General features: G+C 34.7%; 1 long non-coding RNA gene across 1 annotated transcript; it reads right to left on the minus strand.

Moving 5' to 3' along the window:
• Positions 1-11,463: 11,463 nt before the first annotated feature.
• LOC114011797 (uncharacterized) lies at positions 11,464-19,031 on the minus strand. Its single transcript, XR_003553888.2, has 3 exons — positions 17,816-19,031; positions 16,034-16,087; positions 11,464-12,202 (listed from the first exon to the last, which is right to left on the minus strand). It is a non-coding gene; the product is annotated as an uncharacterized LOC114011797 (long non-coding RNA).
• Between the last annotated feature and the right edge of the window lie 1,028 nt (positions 19,032-20,059).

The raw sequence follows: 20,059 nt of genomic DNA on the forward strand, positions 1-20,059 counted from the left end.
AGGTTAACAAACAGCTAAACAGTTTCAGAAAATGATAGAAAACTAGGATTTCCTCTGACTTTTCCTGTGACTGGAAGTTATATACTCATTTTCAAATAAAACCAGATGTTCCTGATCTATTTAAATCAATAATGGTTTAGAAGAGGCTTTTAAGATCTTTGCCAGCAAGAGGTTTAATTCCTACTGTATCTACTGGCCAAATGTGGAGATTGGGGTCCAGAAAGTAAAGGGAACTGGTGGGGTCCAAACACCAGTTCCTAACCACACAGGATTTTTGTATACACACACACCCACAGACATGCACGCGTGCGCGCACACCCCCACACACACACCACACACCACCCACCCCACACACACACACTCTCCACCCCCGTGGGGTACTGAAATAAGGTAGTAGGATTAAGCTAGTGCCTAAACTTGGTAATTTATCCTGAAAGACTATTTAGCCATACGTCTACAGCAAAGCTTGCCAAAACCTGCCATCTAGAGGAAAACGATCGCACTCTTCTCCGATACAGAGCAAATTTTGACGTGACATAAATGCTGCACAATGCACTACTGTAGCTTCGCAGTATCCCATGAAGTCAAATGCACACCTACAAACATTAAGCACTATATTTTCTCTTTGACAAGTCCCACATAAGTCAGATTCTACTTTTTCAGTGTTTCTTCAATAAATCTTGCTATCCCATGCAATACATGTAACAATGAGTGACAGGATAACAGGCAGTATAAAGTCCCAAGAGAATAAAATCTAACAGTCAGATGAGTACTGTGGTCAAAACCAGTATTGAAATACAGAAAACAACAATTACAGTTATGTAAAAGGGAAGGCACTGTTCTAAGCTGGGCAAGGTATTTCAAATTACCAAAACGTTTTCAAAGATTAAATAATAATAATAATAATAATAACAATAATAATATAACAATAATAATAATAATAGTAAAAAAAAAAAAAAAGGCAAAAAAAAACCAAGCCACACTAGAAGTACAAAATTCACCAGCCCCAAATAAAGTTAAGAATCTGCAAGTTGCTGTTCTTGTGTGCTGTATCATTTGGTCCAAAGCCATTAATATACATGCATCTGAGCTTTGAAGAGAGCTAGATAAGACTGGGTAAAACAAGGTATTTCATAAATAGGTGTGCTGCCCTCTGAATACTTCAGTAATTCCTCACAAGCAAGATACCATCCCTGAAGGAAGAACTACAAGTTCCTAATAGAAAGGAGAACATTTGGGGTAAGTAGCTCTACATGTTTACCCTTGTTCTGATCTTCCTTAAGCCCCTGATGTTAAACCATAGACTAATAGAGGATACTGAGTTTAGTTCACCAAATATGATTTTAGTTTAAAATGATTGTACTGTTCCTTGGATTGAAGAATTTTTCTAAACAGATTACCATTTTGACAGCAATGCTGAAACATCTTAAATGGTGCTGTCTTGGTGTTGCTGTTGAAGTAATTTGGAAACCTTTGCATGAAAATGTATTTGCATATTCAAAATAGGTGGACCTTGTAGGCTTTTCTAAATGCTGAAGTAACCTTCTATATTGTGCTGTGCATATTCATAATTTATTTCTGTACGTGAGTTTTACAACAAGCATTCCATGCTCTTTGATGATCCTGAAGAACATTCAGAATAAAAAATCATCCAGGTCTCCTGCATCCTTTCTTTTTTTCTTTTTTCTGGCTTCTCGCTTCAAAAACTGGTTTTCTGTTTCTCAGCATGCTATAAGGTAGTAACTACTCTTGCTCCCCAGGATTTAATAGATATGATAGGTTTGTTCAAAGTCTTGTGGACTGTTGTTAATGTTTTTGCACTTAAAGCAGCAACTTCTCAAGCCTCCAGTCTCTGGCAAGAGAGGAATGTAGCTGCCTTGGTGGAAGTAGCTCGTAAACTGCCTCTTGTCTCCATGAGAAGTAAGGTCTGAATCCATTCACATACTGTTTAGCTGACTGTCTCTCAAAACATCAATTAACTGTCAACTAGCTAAAGAACAAATGTTCTAAATAATTCAGAATGCAGCTATTTGCTTAGAAATTAGCAGTTTATGCAGTATGAATATGCCAAAGAATTCTAAATTGTGGTAGTATGTCATGTTGTTACATAACACTTTTGATTAACTACCAAGCATGTGAATACAATGTCTTTGATATATGTATCACCTTTCAATAACTATCAGAGAGGAAACTTTTCTAGATACAGAAATAAAATACTGTGTGAAATACAGAAATAGCAAGATACTTCTTTCAGTGTTTTTAAGTTGAGAAGGCTCCCAAAAACTTCCTGTTGCTAAACCTAAGCTGCATTCATTAATAATTAACAGTAAGATAAAATACTACACCATAAAGCATTGGAAGACTAAAGAGATCTGGATATAGACACCTATTTTGTTTCACACCTTTATCCTCAGAATACCCCAATAAGACACAAAACCTTTGCACTAAAGTTCTGTATTCAAAGTAAGGATACAACTGATACTGTTGTTTTTGCTTACAGATACATAATCTGAAAGAGATTGCTCTTAAATAACATACCACATATGTTTCCACTTTTTTTATTATTATTTACTACATCAGTGATGTAGCTGTGGATCAAAACTCAAGGTCTGAATATGGGATAGCCATATTTTTTGGATGCAGGCATTTGCCTCCACACACTACGAGAATACATGTCAACTGCAAATGGTAAGACTAAGCTGAGACATTTAGGTTTGGTATGGTTTGGTTTGAAACATGTTAAATTAAAGGTCTTTGAACCACAGAGTAGAGAGTGGTCAACAGAACCAGGGAGGGGGGGAGCTAGGTGAAAAGACCACAGCATTCTGTCTTCCTTCACCACCTCTAGTCTTCCACTAGCATATTCTGTCTGCTCCAAAGACTTACTTCAATACTGTGTTCCTAATGCAGTGTGCACCATTGACCTTCTTTTTTCATATACTAATGACGAAGGTACTCCACGATTCAGCCTCACATGACTCCTTTCTGTATGTAGGTATTTTTTTTTCCTATTTGCATTCCAAGGAAATATTAAGGCAAATTCAACAACAGTTAACAGCTGATACAGTTTTCCTGTGTCTAGTAACTGAAAAGAATACTGTTTTATTGTCTGTCCCATATTTTGCTTTTCTGCTTTTTCATTACTCCAATAATTTTCTAATACAAGTACATTTTTATTCTTCATTCTTTACACTATCATTGCAAAACTTCTTTGGAATTCCCTTTCTTTTCCCTTAAATATTTTTTTTTTGCTTGATGTTACTCTCCTGTTGAAGATTTTAAGTCCTTCCTCTCTGTCTTCACACATTGTCTTGCAATCTGACCCTGTGCATCCAACCTGGCCTTTTTAACTACTATTTGCCGTCTGAATTTTCCTGTCTATATTTCCTTCCTTTTGTTATAGGAACCTGTTATTTTTCTAGATATATGATCTTCTTTTCTCAGCAAAGATATCGGAACCTAGAATTTCTTTAGATTTAATTTTAGTAACGTCTTCTCATGTCACTATTGGACGCATGAACTGCCTTACATAAGGAAGTTATTATGGCCACTAATGATTACACAATCAATATATTTTGCCCTTTTGGTTTGTGTTCATCCTTGTAATGCAATGCTTGTTGCAAGGGCAAGGAATCTGCAATTGTCTACTTAATCCACATAATGCAAGGCTAACATCAGTATTCAGATATGCCTTCTAGCATGATTATTAACTTAAAACAGAAAAGTTTTCCTAAATGGTGGATCACATGAGGGCCAGAAAAACAAGCTCACACAACCAAAACATCCCAACATAAAAGAGATTATGAGTTCAGATCTTTGCACCCCATAATGAGGGAATACTGCCTGAACATCTACGTTTTCTCATACAGTATGAAGCACAAGCATCAATCTTTCCCTTCCCCCAGTGGGACAAAATCTTCCATTACTTAGTTCCCATGAGGAGGAACATAGAGAGAAGAACTTGAATGACAGATCCTTATTCCTGATCCTTCTCTCTCTCTCTGTCTCTGTCTAGCATGCTTCTGTCATTGTTCTTATGTTCTTAAATCCTCCTTTCCTCCAGCTGATAAACCAAGGTGTCTTCAACACCTCTAATCCATTCGTCTCTCGTCTCTTTTACTTAATCCTAACTCCTGTCCCCACAAACACTTGCATGTAAAATTATTTCTGTTTAAAAAAAATTTCACGCCTTTTCTGAAGTTCCTGCTAAACTCAAATCTTTTCCTCCTCAATCCACAATCAAATAGACATCCTTAGATGCAGACTTTGAAAATAAATTCATACAGCCAAGATTGCATGCCAATATAAAATGCCTGAGTGTTGACAGCTTGCCACACATGGTAATTGCATCATCCAGTTCCTAGGACAACAGCCTTGTACACTGCAGAGTTAGCTTACGAGCACAAAGAAATATAAGACTCTTTTTTTCCCAGAATATCTCTGAGAAATATTGCAATCAACATTTTGAAATTAACAGCACATCCCTAGCCAAATGTGTTGCTTTTAAACTGCATATTAAAAGTTCTTGCTTTGGTAGCATGTTAAGTCAAGTTTTCAGTAATACACATCACAAGATATCTATTAACAGCATAAAAATATTTGTACATCACTGCTTCTTCATTTTAGTAGAGGATTAGACATGAAAAAAAAAATATCTTCCTTGATTTTTTTCCTCCTTCTTGATAATGAATAAAAGTTGCGAGAATGTATGCCAGCAGAGACAGCCTAACCTAGCAGCCCTGCCAGAACATCCAAGAAGGGAGCTCCTGCTTTCCCTCTGTGGCACCAACCGGTTTTGTCTAACATACCTGCAACTGAGCTGGCAAAGGGCTCAGCAACTGGCCCAACACCTGCTCTGAGGCAAGGCTTGATCCTGGATCCTGCATCAGAAACAACTGGTCCACCAAGAATTCATGCTTCTCCTGCAACAAGAGCCAAAAGAATCAGTAATGCGGATAATGACAAACATGAAAAGAACACAGTCTTTTTTTTTCTTTTTTTCTTTTTTTTTCTTTTTTTTTTTTTAATCTGACAGGCGATCTTTTGTTCTCTTCATCTGGAGATATTTGATCAAGGTAGATATCATTTCAGAACTTGAATTTTAGGTATGAACTTTTTGATGCTACTTTTTATAGATGTTAGAAATTCACATTGATGTTGAGATGATGTCTGGCCCCAAACATGCATTTTGTTACACATAACAGATTCTGCTAATCTTCAAAACAATTAATTAAGAATCTTTTAGTCCTGGCCATTACACAAATTACTCAGCCTGACAGGCAATTACATAGTCACATACTTCTCTCTAGATGGATGCTTTCAAATGTATAAGTTTTGACAGATGCTGTAAGAGTGAGCTAAGTAAATGAAATATGCATGTTAATACCAAGCAAAATACCTATTGAAAAGATTTCTACCTCTTGACTCTCTGTGTATGATACTGCTTACATTTTCTTGAGTTTTCTATTGCACAAGTTCTCATGCCTTTTTAAAAATATACATGTGTAAATGTTGTACTAATTAAAATTTTTAAATTTATTTAGTATAGTATCTGATTAATAAGTGCAATTAAGTTCTATTTATAGCAAAAAGCATGCATATATTTAAAAATTAAAAAAATATTCATAGTGAGGGTCAATTATAAATGTCAAAGATTCAGAAAAATACATCTTTCTTGCATTACATGCCCTTCATATTCATCAACCCCATTCATACACTACAGATAAATGGATGATTTATAAAAATCAAAAGACAAGATTGGTAAAGTTGTAACAATGAACACAATACAACAAACAAGCAAGCAAGCAAAGGTGATGATCCACCACATATCAGAAATTAGATTTAATATTCAAAAGTATCTGATTCATAACAGCTCAGAACACAATGCTAATTACTGATGGGAACTTAATTGTAATGTTGAACTTCACTTCAAATTACAATTAAACATGTTGGTATTATTTTTTTCCATTTCCATTCAATTGGAAAAGCTAACAATTCAAACTTGATTTAATAAACATTTTAAAAAAATGTCTGAATTTTTAAATTTATTATGTAACAATACTTAACATCTCTTCAAATATTCTAACATAAACACTTAATGTGAAACACAACCCTGCCCTAATAAATATTAATAAATGAAATAAAATACTGTGAAAAGATAATCAAAAAAGAGCATTGACATTAATGAAATCAATTAAGAGTTTAAAAAATGTCAGCTTCTTTTCCTTATGAAAATTTAATAGGGAGATACATCTTTATGAATATTAATGTCTAACTAACCTACTATTGCATTATTGTGTTTTTTTCAACTGTACATGATGTGCTGTATTATATTTGATCACAGTTTGTGACCAAATATCTAACTCATGTTCTAGAAACAGATTTATGATAGACTATGAAGAATTAACAATAATATGTGTAAAATACTTGCATTTTAAAAGCACTCAAGGAAGTTTATGGTTTCCAATGCCATTTTTCTCTAATATTCAGAGGTTTATTTATAATGCTTTTTCTCTGCTGTGTTTGCTGCAGATACACTACTAATGATGAAGATGAAAATTCATCTCTAATGAAATCTGTTAAAGTCCAGCTAATAGAACACATAAGAATCTACTCACAGAGATTAACATCTTTGATGTATAAGAATCATAAAGCACTGATATGCTAAACAACTTCATGATTTTTAAGAAAAATTTAATGCTTTCAAGAAGTAACAGACTAGCAGTACTGGTGAGTAATCAGCACTGTAAAGAAGAAATTACAACTTGCTTCCTCATATTATTCTATTGAGTTATTTTATTTCTTAGAGGTAGGACTATTTATTGGTGAAAAGAGGAAAGTTTATAAACTTTCCACAGGCATTCTTTGTAGTTTCACTTTTGAGGCACCAGGGGTGACATGTGGTGCCAGATGCAATGGTAAGTTTTTTGCATTTGCTTGCTTAGCACAAAACCAAGAACTTTATCACACATGTAAGCCTGCAACAGCTGTTCACGTAAGTGACCATATCTCAGTATAACACTTTCCAAATAGTGCAGTGGAAAACAACTTTGAATTGAAATTTGATAGTGACACCCTGTCGTAACAAATGCAGCAACAATGATCAAAATGTTTCAGTTCCTTTTGCACAGAAAACAAGTTTGACAAAGTGAAGAAAAAGGTTTTCTTGTAATTTCAGTATGCTATTTTTAATGTGAGTTTATGTTATCTTTTACTGCTTTAATTCTCTGATCAAGTAGCAGTGTTACACATATGTAGGCAAAGGAATCTTACCCCAACTCTCCATCTTGCCCAATAGTCAATTTTCTCCTTTTCCTCATTAAATTGCTTCTGTTTCTGAGTTTCCCTCATGCTTTCTGCCCATTTGTTTGAGTCCATTTTTGTGCAGGTTATCCAAATATCATGTTATAAAAAGGAATATATGGTATATCTGGTTCAGAAGTCATTGTCCAGCACTTTTTGTTCCCTACGGAACTGTTTGCACTAGTCCCTCACACAAAGATCTGATGGTCAAGGTTGCTGTGTTGATTTTCAAAGCACTACATGCTTTGGATCTTCACTATTTGAAAGATTCTTTCTCTTCCTCTTGCAATTTCTTTGCTCCATTGAGAAATAGAATATAAGGGCAAACATTTAATGTCATCTGGGGGAAACAGAGTTTTCATGAGAACTATGCTTAAAAATCGGAACCCAGCACAAAGAACAGTCCTAGCTTAGCCTGCCTTCAAAATAAAATGTGAAGCCTGCATCCTTCAACTCAGATGCAACTACTCATCTTCACACTTCCACTATCACTGTATATACTGTTCAATGTCTTCTTGCTAATTTGAAAGAGGGGGGGGGGGGGGGGAGGGAGAGTCTGGTTTTTTTCCTTTTTTCTTTCTTTTTTTTTTTTTTTGAAAGACAGAAAATGACCAAATTGCACTACTCACATAACAATGAAAATACTGCAAACTTGCAAAAATAAAAAATCACAAGAACCTTTTGGAGGACTTGTGGACCCCTTCTAAAATGCAGTATGTCAGATGCATATTTGATGTATAAAGCAGTTAAGTGCACAAATCAATTGCTCTGGGGAAAGCTGCACCCATAAATCAGTGACAGGATTACATACACCTGTGATACAAGTAGATTTCTCATCTGGAAGGACATATTGTGTCAGATAGACTTGAACACTGTGGGTCTGAATTCCATACAAACTTCTTGATCAAATTCATGAAACAAAATGTTGGTTTTATCTGACTGGTGATCAGAACACTGTGTAGGATGGAGATACAAGGAGAGTTGATAGAAAGCATAAGCTACGTAAAATTTAAGATTAATTATACTACTTCATTTCAGATAGTATATTCTATAACCTCTGCAAACTGGTTAAATTTCTGTCAAAGTTATAATCAGATTTGAAACCAGTTCAGCTAAAATGAGGCCATTAGGTAGTCCTATAATTAGTTCAAGATGATGCAGGTTATTTAATACAGTAGATATGTTTTAGCCCTAGAATATTCTGAAGTGAAATTTTCATGGGTATATTCCCATAATCATAGACTTAACAAGCATACCAAAATTAAATCTTCAAGAATAGAGTAACTTTCATAAGGGGATTAGAGATTTCAAAAAAGCTTTTTGTTATAGATAACACCATTGGTTTGCTCCTATTCAAATTCTGCTGTATTTGCCTAAAATGAAACTGTCAGATATTAAAGTCATTACTTTTTCTTATTCAGCAACATGGTCACTCCAAAGGCTATAAAACTGGAAGAAAAATGAAAGAGGAGAAGGGAAAAGACAGAAAATCAACACGCAGATTGTAAGAAAATAGCCGTTATTACTGGTGGGAAGGTGTTAGTCTTCCTCAAGAGAAGTCTCAGAGAACAAAATGGAGAAAGCAAATTCACATCCATTCACCATCCATACTGTTTAAAACAGTGTGTAGATCTCATTCATACCCTCTTTTAAAAAGTGTTTTCCTTGTCTTTTCCACACTTGACTTCTGGGACCTCAGTTCACCAATCTTTCCTTTAAAAAAATCTCACATCCTTAGTCAACAATTCTTAGTGCTCTATGTTCAATAGTACTTATCTTCAACTGTTTCTCTCTTTTTTCTGATTCAACAATTGTTGTAGCATCTCCTAATTTATTTTAAATCCTTGTATTTTATAATCCTTTCATATCTCCAAATAAAAGATGCCCTTGAAAGGTATGTGAATATAACTGTCACTTTATGAATGTTGAAAGATTTAATTCTTCTGTTGAAAGAAGTAGAAGCCTTAATTTGAAGATTTCTTTTAATTACTCTGACATGATAATTGCTCTACAAATAATGCTTGATTGAGCTACATGTGTTAGTTTGCTAGAGGAGATCTCAAAACTTCAAACAATTATATTAGCGTTCATTTTCCTTTTATATTCTGGATTTGTATCAGGTTGCACATATACAATCCTAGTTGCATACTAGGACTTTTTAATCTTTTCTATCATTAATGCTTTATTTCCCCTTTCCTTATTTAGACAGTGTATTACTTAAATTTTGATACTGTGAAGTAGGAGTTGCAACTGCTGGATATCTCTCAGGAATAATATTGAAGCTTCCTAGAACTGCTCAAGAGGACAATCAGGTCAGTATCTCCATGGAAACTTGATACAATTGAGCCTCTTCATAGCTGTACAATTATGTAAGCAAACAGATTAAAGAGTCAGACTACAAGTCAATTGAAACAGTAGGTTTTTCATTGGCTTCTCCCCAACCCCCAATATGTCAAGAGATTTATGGTTAGACATATATTTCAACTCATTAGGATCTTTGCAGAGCTGTGTGCACATGAAGGCATACATAAAACACTGCAGGCAAAAACTACTAAGGAGCAATAGATTAAAACTGAAAATAAGCAACAGTGCAGTAAGTAACATTTAAATACCAAAAGATTTTCTTATCTCACATAAATAAAGCAAAACTTCGCAAAACTTTCCTTCATTCTTATCTTTGAGAGACTTAGGGAAATGTGTTGTGATAAAACTGTTGAATAGTTATGGAAAGAAAGTTATAAATCACACACTAGAGACAACAGTGAGCTGAGTAGAAGTTTTCTTTCTGTCCTAAACAAAAATCCAAGCTAGTTTTAGAAAATTACATGCTATAAACAAAACCAAACAAAGAAAAAATGAACTTAAAAGGTAAACACTGACAGTATCACGAGTATGCTGAAGAATATAATCATACCCTGCAACTGCTATATCTTTGAGCTGGTAACATATGATCACATTGGTTATGGGAGAGGAAATACAGTCCTAAGAGAACAAGTACAAACAAGTGATAAAGATGGCCCTACATAACAGTACACTACCAGCATGAACTAAGGAGTGTAATCAGTCTTAACAGATAAGCAATGACTAGCACTACTAAAAGAAGTGGTTAGCTAGGGGATTCCAAGGACCTGAAATACCTGGAGTGAACAAGATGGGTACTGAGCTCCCTAAATCTAACGTGAAAACTCACATTAGCATCCCGAAATGTAGCAAATGTAGTAAGCCCAAATATAAAATTCCAAAATTAATCCCTTGTTTTCAAAGAGTGAAGGAAGGGGGAACAATCATGAGTTGTCCTCCTGCTGTTGAGTCAAACTGTGCCCTCCAGAAAAACAATATCCACCATGGCGGTCTGCACAGTCAGAAAATGTGGTCTTCTCTGTTTTACTAGTAGCATTTACCCCATGTTCCATCTTATGTTCCTTTATGTGCCATTTGGCTATTACAAGCACTAAGATTAAGTCTCTGTAGCAGTCTTCCCTCTGGCTATCCTCAGAAAGGACCTGAAAATGGTTTATGATTTTTAAGGTAGCTCGTTTGTACCTTCAGCTCCAATTTTTGTCACCCTCAGACATTGCTACAAGAGGCACAGAGCTTTCTGCCCTGTCTCCCAAGAAACAGATAAAAGGTACAATCTCAAGGCAAGTGTACTTAAGTTTTTGTACTTGCAAAGTTTAAACTTTCTGTAAGGGGGGGGGGGGGGGGGGGGGGCGGGGAAGTCAGTAACAGCCTGCATTCTGCATTCTCAAACGTTCAGATGAGGTTTAGAAGCTGTGTTTATCCTGCTCACTTGCCATTGTTAGTGCAGGAAAAATACATTTCTGTTCACCATTCTTCATATCTTACTTCCTTTTTGAAATTCAGTGTAATAATGTGCTTAACAAGTTTCTTTTCTATGTTAATTTTGGCATCTGAGTTTTCATTGCTGAATGTCATGGGACACAAACTGGAACCAAGAAAATGGTGGTGGAGAATAAATAGAAGAACATTAACTTGAAAAACAAGATGAAAAATGAGTCCAGAAAAGAAACATCATGCTCCCATCATATGCATCACCGGAGTATAGTTCATGTAAAATTGATCTTAAACAGTGTAAACAGCATACATTCATCTTTGATACAAAGAGGGTTACTGAAAATTAAATTAAAAGTCTCAATTGATGCAAGCTAAAACTAGCAAAGGGCAAATTCTCTCTTAACTTCTGCAAATAAATATGATGAGATATCTGACAAAGGTGAGTCGAATAAACTGCATTTTATGGATGTCTTTTATTTAGACGACAGTGAGAATGTAAACTCTTTATCTAATACAAACAAGCAGAAGTAGCTGAAAGAAAAGCTTTCCCTTATCTGATAGATAGGCAAGTGTCCACTACTGAAGGTTTTTGCAACCACTTAATCAGTCTCTGGATTTCACCTCACATAGAAAGTTTATGCATCTACATATATAAAATGTTTTCTAATGAAATAACTAAATTCAGCCAGTATGGAAAGAACAACATTGGCCTATATTTTTTGTTTAAAATAATGCATCCAAAGATCTCCAAACTTACAATGATATCAGATATCAGCTACTCTCTCTAAATGTATATGTAAACAGAAATGAAGTATAATATACATCTGTGATAATCTACCAAAGAAAACAAAAAATAAAGTATTATGTATTAATTATCTTAACTGAATATTTTCCTCTAGAATAAACCACAAATTAGAGCTTAATACAGCAACTCCCAATTGCAACACAAGCCATTTCAATGCCTTCTGTCCAACAATAAGCCTGAATTACTTTATGGGACATTTCTCAATATCATACCAAGATTTCACATATCAAGTCAGCACAGTGGCAAAAGGTGCATCTGATCCATGACGATCTACTGCAGCTATTGCTGTCCTAGTCAGTCCTGTAAACCAAGGAACATTACATTTGGTTTATTATTTCAAAAGGAAGAATAATGTTTGTGAAGGTATAGTATTTTTATTAATACATATCTGCACCTGCTCGAGCTGTTGGAGGTAAGTTGAAGGTCATCTGCTGGAAACAAAGTGTTGATAGACAATATTTTTTAGTAATTGGTTACAGGAAATTGTGCATGGAAACTTTAGATTTGTTACTACTGTTTCACATCTTTGTTTCTCTTGTAGCAAATAGATGCATTTGTCAGATCTAAGCCATGCCATTCCACAACATCACACTAGATATTTTATACTAAGAGAATTATGTAATCAAAATTAAATATGTAGATGATTTGGGGGGCAGGGAGACATATGTACATATGCATATAAAACATATATATCTTTTCTAATATATATAACAATCGGGGAGGGGGGGCGGAGATTGGAGAAAAAAATCATTATAAAATCCAGATTTGCAGTAATGTGAAAAGATAAAAGATCTACGAATTTTCTCTCAGAACAGTGAGTACTCATCCTGTATTGGGCAGATAGGTACTGCTTACAAGGTTTAATTAAACTTCAGGTCATTCTAATTTTACATGACAGCAACAAAATGCAGAAAATTACTCAAAACTGGCAGTCATTGTAAGGTATGTGAGATATTGTAAGATAAGACTCTCCCTTGGTAACTCTGTTCCATGCCTCAGTAAAAGAGGGATAGCTCGCCAGGGCCAGTTACACTACAATAAAGATTTTTTTTCTTTGTGTTTTTCTCATTTTATTATCATTTTATCAAGTGAAAAAGAGTTTGATCCTGAACATGAAATCAAGTTGCCCTTCCCTCTGTGTGAGACAAAACTTGGAGTCAACTTTAAATGCAGGTGAGACAACTTAGGCAGCAAAATCTGGGAATATTAGTCAAAGCCCTGCATTTAACTTATAATTTGCATATAAGCTAAATTATATTATTATTAATCTATTCCTAGAACTGAAGTTAATTTTAGAATTCATTTCAGAATAACTTCAGAATTCAGTATGGACAAATAGAGATAAGAAGAGCATAAAATGTAGATTAGTAGAAAAAGAAATCAGACCATTTGCCTCAAGAGTCTGATTAAGCAAAATGAGTCTTCAATTGTTAAATGTGGGAATGTTTCAATACAGAGTGTGCAGGAGCTCTTCTGTGGAATAACTGAAACCTCTGTATACTCTGCCAAGAGGAACTCATGATCTATTTTGACCAGAGGAAGACAGTGAAAGAACCTTGCAAAAATGTTTGTGTTTGGTAATGTTGAATTCTGTGTAAAGAAAAGGAAAAAAGTTGGTACAGCATGAATGTTTTACAAAGCAAAAACTCTTTAGTATATAGATGGTAAATAAAATTTGAGTTTAATTTTCTTCATCTTAAAGCTAAACTTGAAATATTTTTCATATATAACATTTTGGCTTGCTGGCATATTATTATTTTTTTTTTTAAAGTGATGGCAGTTTGTATAGTCAAAGCAAATTCAGACAAAAGAATTTGTTTTCCAGGACTTTACAAAAAGTAAATTGTGGGTAATGGTGTCTGCACCTAAGACAGTACTGGCAGGCACCATGTAATTATACAAACACCTAAAAGTTAATGTTTTTACAGTGTAAAATATGTTTTTCGATAAACAGAAACTTCTCCCAATAAAATTATTCATGTCTTTTACTTTGTTTTGGGGTTCATAGGCAGTGGAGGAGAGGGTAATGCTACTAAAAATTCTGCTGCTTACTATTTGAATATCATTTATTCTTATTAAGTCATTCCTAAATTACACTAATTTATTATGAGCAGAATTCAGCCCTGCATGTATATTATTCCAGAGAACTTGTAATTCTGTGTATGTCTGGAGAATATATTTTTGTTCTTGAATAAATAAACATCCTAACTCTCTGATTGGAGAAAACTACATCCTAAAGGGAAGGAAAGAAAAAGAACAGGCTTTTCTGAAACAAAGAAACTGCTAATTGGCAAAGGAAAATGTAACACTCATCAGAATTTTAAACATTAAAAATATTCAAAGACATATAGGTTTTATGATTTGAATATTTTATTCTGCTAAATCAAAACTGCATTTTTTTCTAGCTTTCTTGAGATTTGTTCCGGACATGACAGTCTTGAGCCTTCAGCATGCCTGATTTGTACATATATAATCAAAGATCACATTATATAAATCCTAATGCAGAACCTGAATACCTAAAGAACTATTGCTATCACCTGCATATTGAGTAACAGCCTACCTGATGCCTTTTTTTTTCCTTATCAAGGAAATGCGATCTGAACATCATATCAAAGCTAATTGCAAATGCTCATATTTTTAACTGTAAGCCCTAAGCAATGCAATTCTACTCAGCTAGCCATAATGTTTTCTTTTTGTCATTGTTTTAAATAACCAAGATTAGCTGGCAGCAGACACTGTTACCAGCAATTGTTGAAAAGAAATCAAATTACAATAGACTTTTTAATTAATGAATTAATTCAAATTGACTTTGATGTAATATTGTGATGAGATCTGCCAACTTGCTGTAAATGCCAACAACTGTGAATTATAAATGTCATGAACACAAAACCGATAAATGAATTACACTAGTAAATCAAACCGAAGTAAGTTTGCAACAACAAATTGGTGTTTGGGAAAGTAATATTGAGAATGTTGCCAAATCTATTTTTCTGGAACTTCTTAAAAGCACAGAAAAATGTAACAAGCTTTTAACAAAATCTGCAGACTGCTCCAATTAGAAGGAATTGTCACTAATGGTAGAATGAGTAAAAATAGTCTCACTGAAGTCACTCTGCTTCTTCCAGATGTACTAATATTTGAACCTATTGTAAGTTTACATGCATCTTGCATACTTGAATGCTCAAGCCTTGGATTTGCTTATGCATCTTGTAAATCTTCATGCTTCTTTTCACCTGAGTATACACAAGCCCAGCTATGAACAGAAAGATATGGCGAACTCTGAAGAGAGACAGTAATATTAAAGATGCATCAGGCAGCACTTGTTATGACCACAGTACATAGCTTCCTTCTGTCACACAAATAATTTAGAGAACACAAATAATTAATGTGTTGGCCTTAGCAGAACTGAAGTATGGGCATGAGGTTTGAGTATGAGTTTTCACAACATTTTGGAATTGGGCTGTCTTTATTGAATGAAATATGCATGGCAGTTCTGCTGTAACTGCCCAAAGATCACTAATTTTTCTTGCTGAGTTGATAACTAACAAAAGGATTGGTTTTCATTGCATGTAGGATGAGAATGAGCAAAAGAATTGCTGGAGTGTTAACAACAAATTAGGAAGGCAAGGGAGAAAGGATCATGTAATATCCAGGAGCAAACAACCACACATAGGCTGAGTACTGAAACCACTGTTACAATATTCCCTTTTGTTGCTACAACTATAGCAGGGAAAGGGTAGCATCTGCTGCATTTTTTTATATTTATATTTATATTTTCATGTGAAAGTAGTAGGGGCATATGCATATCAAATATAGAAACTATCTGGAATTTATGGACGAGGTATGCACTATGTCAAAGAAGATATACTTTAAGAACTATAATAAATGTAGAAATAAAGAAATAATGATATTTATCAGTGAAATATGTATGCTACTTTATTTGGAGGAAGTAAGTATTTAGGAAGAATTAAGGGTGTTTTTTTCCTGAATTATTAATTAATTAATAGCACAAATAGAAGGAAAACAGAATAACAATTGGCAAGAAACTGGACATGAACATGTATTTCCCATTAAATACATCAGCAAAGAAAAATTGACTGCTATATTTTACTTTACACAAATACAACTCACTGTAATATCTTCTAAGAATAGAGATCTTCACAGGATATACACAAATTCAGAGATCTAGGGAAATAAATGAATAAATGGGGGTTTTTGCTTTGAAATATATTTTTCAATTCTTTCATATCAATCTTTGAATAATCTGCAATTTATTAATATATTCTACACCTTACAGGGTTGTTAAAAAACCCCTTAGTTTTCCCATCACTGTCTCTTCACTACAGAGAGCTACTTTTTCTTCTTATATTTATTCTTACCCAGAAAGCCCTTGGCTCTTGCAAAATCTCTGTACAAATCCATACTGCCATTGAATATTTGCATCATTATGTATGAACAGTTATTCAGCAAGGAATTTGGAGATCAAGAGTACATTCTTATGATCACATTGATTAATCAAAATTTAAAGGGACAAATGTAATTTCCATTTGAACAAATATTACCTTGCCTGCTCTATATGATCAGCCCTACTAACCAGATGTCAAGCCGCTCATTTTCCCAGATGGGCTTCAGGTTAAAGGTACTCTTTCATCCACTCATGTAAATTTGTGTCTATAATCTTTACCTCTGCTTTTCTTCATTTTATGAAATAAATATATGGCTAGAAGAAAAAATAAAAAGAGCCTACCCTGAAAGGCATCTTTTACTAGATGCCACTAATCAGTGGAATGTATTAACATGGGTTCTTAAAATAGGCAGCTGCTCAGAAAAAAAGAATTATGAATATTTGATCAAATTACATTGCTTGTAGCACTTTCTGAGGACACATTCATATGCTGAACCATGAAAGCATCTTTTTACACAATAATCTGAGAAAGAAATTGCACAGTTGCCTGTTATTATTTTGTAGATTTATGCTGTTAGCAAAGCATTTTGAAAGAGTTAACTAGCTGACAGCTTTTATATCCAACGTTGTATTTGCATATTATAACTGAAAAATAACCCTTACCTCCTTGCTTGCATGGCTTTTGTGAATGTACTCAGTTCTATCACATAAGAAGTCATGATTTTCAGGGTTCCATTTTTTGTACTAAGTTGCTAAAAATCAGTCAATTTCAAATACACTACTTGAGGTCATCTAAATCCATTTGTATATACACAACTTGGAAATCCTTATAGGATTTTTTTTTTTCTTTTCTAAGTTATGCACACATTTTTCTGAAATGTAATTTTGCTTGCTCGTAAAACAGATGAGTACAGACCAGTATGTAGTACCTAAAATCCTCCTTAAACTAGAATAAATTTCATTTATGCTATTGCAACTATCCTAACACAGACTGAAACTAAACCTCAAATTCTGTGTCATTCACTGAGGAGAAAACTTGTATCTGAATCAAAAATGCTTGCTTTAACTTTTACTTTATGCAAAAAAAATCTGCCACTTGCAGATCAGGTTTAATGTCAGATTAGAGAGATTAGACAGATTAGACAGATTATTGATAGATGAGAAAGCTTCAAATTAATCCGCTTTCAATTCACCCAAAGGGTCATTCAGAGGGTTTTATTCATGATGGACCTAAAGAACTCTCAGTTTTGAGCTACTCTCAGGACTTCAGGAAACAAGTTTGATTCAGGACTTTGATATTGAGGTCCCTCCGAATGAAGCTCAAAGTCAGAAGTATAACTGTTTCTCTTCATTGATGTGTCAAATAGCATTATTTATATTGTTGAACTTGGTGTGACCTCAGGCAAGATGTCTTCCTTTTTAGTTCCATCCATGATGAAATTGCTCTACTCCCTGTACTTCTTTGCAAGTCTCTTAGTTTATATTTACGCTGTGGTGTTGCTACTTACCAAGTCATTGACCTTCCCTGTCCCTGGAGCATTTGGTTTCCCTGAAAACAGCTCAGCAGCCCCCACTTGTGTCTTCTCCTCAGTTTTCAGGCTGAGTCACAAGACAGCAGTTGAGACAAGGCAAAGAGGCAGCCTGCCTCCTCCTACCCACCTCCAGCTGCGACCCTTTCAAAAAAAAACATAGCAGACAACACCCTGGGAGAATTAAATAAACAAGTACAACCCCAGACACACTCACAAAATTTTCATGCAGGTTTGTGTTAGGTCTTCCTAGCACTAATTAGCTGGAATAATTAGTTTTACTTCAGAATCTCACTACTCAGCAAGGGTATGCTGAGTAACCGTCTAACAGAAGGATACAGACTTCACTGTGGTTCATTGCTAACTACTACAGAGGAATCCGAATTATCTCACTAGGTTCAACATCTCTGTGACACATCTTGCAGAGAGCATCCAAAAGTTATTTTCAAATGCCTACGAATTTAATCGCTTCTAAACCACCTCAAAGAACATATGATGCCCCATATCACATCCTAGGTCAAAGGATGTGATATCCCTCACCCCTACCACAGCAAATAAGTATTGATAAAACAAGGAAGAACTGGTTTATGAAAAAGGCCTAGCTTTCCACAAAGAAACTTTGCCCAAAGCCATGACAATCAGTTTAAAAACATCATGGAAAGTGGAATGAACAGTTGAAGATAGGTAAAACATTTCTTTCTCTTTCGGCACATGGGACAAATGCTGATTTTGCTCAAAATAACTTTTTAGATCTTTTAAGTAGAATACTTTATATTGGAAAATACAATATTTAAGCTTGCTTGTCATCATCTTAACAAAACCCAGAAAAGAGAAAAAAAAAAGCAGATGTACAATAGACCTTCCTATTGTAAGGAAGGAATAAAGAAGAGATTGCCACTGTCATTCTTGGATGTGCTTACATTCAGTGGTTTTGGGCTGTCCTGTAAGAATCCAGCCTATAGAGTTTTTACATTTTCAGCTATTTATCAAAAAAAAATCGTCAAATTGTTCTGCTTCATTACCAGAAAAGCAGAAAAGAGAACAAACCTTCCTCAAATATCTTCCTAAATCCTCCATAAAATGCAGTTGTAAACCCAAGGCAGGTTGTCCCACAGGTAAATGGAGAGAGATCAAGGAGGTCCAAGGCACGAGTCAATCAAAGCTCCCTCTTCCCACTTATCCTTCCAAATGACATCCTACAGCCAGAACTGTTTACGGACTTCCACTACCACAAGGTTCTCAAACCAACCCTTCTTTTATCAAATGAATTCTGTACAAATGCCATCTATAATTTCAGAGAATCATGAAATCCTTTCAAAGTAATAGTAAGAAAGCTACAGCATATATCCCTGAAATGCCTCTGGCTTAAACTAACACAACAGCAGATCAGAGGACATACAACAGTAATTCCAAAAGATACAAGACCCTACAAGGACGACCTAGGCTATTCACAAAAACTTATACTGTACCCATGCAACAACAGACATAGTTTGCAGTACTAAATTTCTGCATTTCAGCTGTAGTAGTATGCCATCATTTAGTCATTATGCGTACTTTTTCCCCTCTCCATTCCAAGACAGTCACAAGATTTGCTCATCAATTTATTCTATCTGATTCTCGACAATTTGAACCTTTAGGACAAAATATCCTGCATATAATTAAAACCCTTAGGAATATCCTCATTTTAATTGCTATAGTCTTATCACTAAAAATAAGACCGGAGATCATTTTAAAAAGGTTTTGTCTCATTTTAGTTAAATTGCTCTTTCAGAACTGGCATTGTACACTCCTAGATATGTGCAGATTTACTTCACTTTTACTTATGTAGGCTAGTAATATTGTTTTCTGTTTCCAAGAATCATATATCTTATACCTGAAAATTAAACCATATTCCTGCATTTTTTTCTTAATTCTGAAATGGACTTTGAAAGATTTGACATGTACAATAAAATACCATTCATAATAAGGAAACAGTTACTTGGCTGTAGCTTGATAGTGATGTGGCTATAGGCAACCTGACAGCTTACATATCTGCAGTATGGCTGAGTAATACTATTTAAGAAGTTAAGTGGTATGGATGCTGTATTGTAATGGTAGTGGAAGCAGTATTATCTGACTGGTAATATCTCCATAGTGGAACATGTATAGTATATGGACCAGTGTGTCACACAGTCTTTCGGTTGGTATTTAACCTCTGAGCAAGACAAATATTCACTACAAAAA

This window comes from Falco peregrinus, chromosome 3 (genome assembly GCF_023634155.1).
Source record: "Falco peregrinus isolate bFalPer1 chromosome 3, bFalPer1.pri, whole genome shotgun sequence".
Lineage (NCBI taxonomy): Eukaryota > Metazoa > Chordata > Aves > Falconiformes > Falconidae > Falco > Falco peregrinus.